Genomic DNA, 4,155 nt, shown 5'->3' with positions numbered 1-4,155 from the left:
GAGCTCCATCGTGCATGAAGCACGTAGAGTGTCCCGTATGAAATCATGGCGGTGAATCGAGGAAGTACAGTACATGCTGACGAAACTAAAATGAGCTCTAACATGGAAATTAAGCGTTTCCGGACACATGTCCACATAACATCTTTTCTTTATTTGTGTGTGAGGAGTGTTTCCTGAAAGTTTGGCCGTACCTTTTTGTAACATCCTGTATATGAAAGTCGTAAGCAGTTGTGTGATGTCGTTAGGTTAGTTAGGTTTAAGTAGTTCTAAGTTCTAGGGGACTGATGACCATAGATGTTAAGTCCCATAGTGCTCAGAGCCATTTGAACCATTTTGAACGTAAGCAGTTGTTTACTTGTGACATACAAAAAGTTTGAAGACGTGACAAGAAGTACTAATACGTCTCACACTTTTTGCATGTCACAAGTGAACAACTGCTTACGACTTTCATTCGTCTGACGTAATACAGGTACGTTAAATCTTTAGCGTTATGCACTTCCGATACAAAACAAATGCTACACACTATATTTTTTTATTTATATTACTTTCATTGCAATGTGTCTAGTAAACGAACTTTAAAGGAGATAAATGCAAGTAACGAATAATTTTTACAACCACTGTATCAAATTTCCTGTGCTGTACGTAGTAGGCTACTATGAGTATATTATAGCTGTAAAGAAAGGCATTTAACAAATGATTTCGCCATATTGTCTTGTGCTTTTGATTCGGTGAGTGTGTACTCCACTACTGGCCATTCAAAAGCCCGCCGGCAGTTTGGCAGAAAAATGGCCGCCGTATCGTCCGTTTGGCCACCCTCTCCCTATACAGGCTCTGTAAGCCGAACGAACCAGAGGAGACACCTATCGCCAGTCGCTGAAGCTCGTAGGCGCTGGTGGGGGAAGCGACAACGTGCGAGAAAGTAAAACGCCTTCCAACTTACCGTACATAGCTTCTGCGCCATATTGGCGTGACAGCGTGCAGGTAGGGTGTTCCCATATGTGGTGGTGGGTACGATGCATGTGTAATGGATGTCTGGAATTTCTCTTCTGGACAAGGTGCAGAGGGAACGCCGTGTTAATCCCCAGACGAAGTTCCGAGAGCTTCCGAACAGAGTCCTTCCCGGGAGGAGATGTTTATCTTCTGTCTGCTTATTGAATTCTCGGTGCGTATTGGCGAATACACTTTAACTGTGAGTGGGAGCTGCTGATAGTGCTTGGAGATCGCAGAATGGAGAAAATTTAGACCCTTCTCTTGTGATTGGCCGTGAAGACTATACATCTACATCTGCATCTACATCTACATGGATACTCTGCAGATCACATTTAAGTGCCTGGCAGAGGGTTCATCGAACCACCTTCACAATTCTCTATTATTCCAATCTCGTATAGCGAGCGGAAAGAATGAACACCTATATCTTTCCGTACGAGCTCTGATTTCACTTATTTTATCGTGGTGATCGTTCCTCCCTATGTAGGTCGGTGTCAAAAAAATATTTTCTCATTAGGAGGAGAAAGTTGGTGATTGCAATTTCGTGAGAAGATTCCGTCGCAACGAGAAACGCCTTTCTTTTAATGATTTCCAGCCCAAATCCTGTATCATTTCTGTGACTCTCTCTCTCCCATATTTCGCGATAGTACAGAACGTGCTGCCTTTCTTTGAACTTTTTTGATGTACTCCGTCAGTCCCACCTGGTAAGGATCCCACACTGCGCAGCAGTATTCTAAAACAGGACGGACAAGCGTAGTGTAGGCAGTCTCCTTAGTAGGTCTGTTACATTTTCTAAGTGTCCTGCCAATAAAATGCAGTCTTTAACCAGCCTTCCCCACAACATTTTCTGTGTGTTCCTTCCAATTTAAGTTGTTCGTAATTGTAATACCTAGGTATTTAGTTGAATTTACGGCCTTTAGATTAGACTGATTTATCGTGTAACCGAAGTTTAATGAGTTCCTTCTAGCACTCATGTGGATGACCTCACACTTTTCGTTATTTAGGGTCAACTGCCACTTTTCGCACCATTCAGATATTTTTTCTAAATCGTTTTGCAGTTTGTTTTGATCTTCTGATGACTTTATTAGTCGATAAACGACTGCGTCATCTGCAAACAACCGAAGACGGCTGCTCAGATTGTCTCTCAAATCGTTTATATAGATAAAGAACAGCAAAGGGCCTATAGCACTACCTTGACGAACGCCAGAAATCAGTTCTGTTTTACACGATGAGTTTCCGTCAGTTACTACGAACTGTGACCTCTCTGACAGGAAATCAGAAATCCACTCACATAACTGAGACGATATTCCATAAGCACGCAATTTTACTACGAGCCGCTTGTGTGGTACAGTGTCAAAAGCCTTCCGGAAATCCAGAAATACGGAATCGATCTGAAATTCCTTGTCAATAGCACTCTACACTTCATGTGAATAAAGAGCTAGTTGTGTTTCACAGGTACGATGTTTTCTAAACCCATGTTGACACTGTGTCAATAGACAGTTTTCTTCGAGGTAATTCATAAAGATCGAACACAACATATGTTCCAAAATCCTGCTACATATCGACGTTAACGATATGGGCCTGTAATTTAGTGGATTACTCATACTACCCTTCTTGAGTATTGGTGTGACTTGTGCAACTTTCCAGTCTTTGGGTACGGATCTTTCGTCGAGCGAACGGTTGTATACGATTGGTAAGTATGGAGCTAATGCATCAGCATACTCCGAAAGGAACCTAATTGGTACACAGTCTGGACCAGAAGACTTGCTTTTATTAAGTGATTTAAGTTGCTTGACTGCTCCGAGGATATTTACTTCTACGTTACGCAGGTTTCCTCCGAGGTGCGATGTGCGCCAGAAATGCTATGGTTGGGGGTAGACAGTCTTGGTCTGATTTTTGCTGCAGCAGCTGAGGCTTAATTTGATTTAGGCAATGACGGAGGTGAAGTTGTCGGGACACAGTTCCACTCTATGCACCAGCCACGGTAAGACCGCTAAAGCAGTGCGCACATGCGAATTAGGTAGACGCTTCAGTGAAGTACGGATCATGTCATATCCTGAACAGCTTCGACTCGTGTTTCAAACGCACTAGCCGCGTGGAATGGCCGCGAGGTTAGAGGCGCCATTTCACGGTTTGCGCGACCCCTCCCGCCGGAGGCTGGAGTCCTCCCTGGGGCATGGGTGGGTATGTTGTTCTTAGCATAAGTTAAAGTAGTGTGTAAGTCTAGGCACCGGTTACCTCAGCAGTTTGGTTCCTTAGGAATTCACACATATTTAAACAGTTTTTTCAAACGCACTGGGCGCCTCACGCACTTTCTCGCTTTCCCCAGACGTTTCTTTCTCTGGTATCACGCGCATCTTCGTGCACAGATATCCCTCAAGTCTACGAACCGCCGTTTAGGTTAGATCACCAGAAATTTATTTTGCTGATGATGATTTTCTCTTTTCTCTCTCGATTAGATAATTCAGTTGTGTGCTCGCTCTTTCCTATAGTCTTCGTTTTATTATTGCACTATCTGACCAACTCGACATCGCCTGGGTATCTATTCATTTTCTCAATTTTCTACTGAAACGAAAAAGAAAAGGATAGCCAAGGGCGTGAATGACACGCGCACTGAGATTTTCATACAAACGTGATTATACAGGGTGGTCCGTTGATAGTGACTGGGCCAAATATCTCATGAAATGAGCGTCAAACGAAAAAACTACAAAGAACGGAACTCGTCTAGCTTGGCGCTATGGTTGGCCAGCTAGATGGCACTGACATAGGTCAAACGGATATCAACGGCTGTTTTTTTTAAATAGGAACCCCCATTTTTTATTACATATTCGTGTAGTACGTAAAGAAATATGAATGTTTTAGTTGGACCACTTTTTTCGCTTTTTGATAGATGGCGCTTTAATAGTCACAAACGTGTAAGTACGTGGTATTACTTAGCATTCCGCCAGTGTGGACAGTATTTGCTTCGTGATACATTACCCTGTTAAAATGGACAGTTTACCAATTGCGGGAAAGGTTGATGTCGTGTTGATGTATGGCTATTGTGATCAAAATGCCCAACGGCATGCTGCTCGGTATCCTGGTTGATTTCATCCAAGTGTCCGGACCGTTCGCCGGATAGTTACGTTGTTTAAGAAAACAGGAAGTGTTCAGCCACATGTGAAACGC

This window comes from Schistocerca serialis, chromosome 10 (assembly GCF_023864345.2).
Source record: "Schistocerca serialis cubense isolate TAMUIC-IGC-003099 chromosome 10, iqSchSeri2.2, whole genome shotgun sequence".
NCBI classification, from domain to species: domain Eukaryota; kingdom Metazoa; phylum Arthropoda; class Insecta; order Orthoptera; family Acrididae; genus Schistocerca; species Schistocerca serialis.
The sequence above is the reverse complement of the archived record's forward strand: the minus strand, read 5'-3'. Positions refer to the sequence as shown.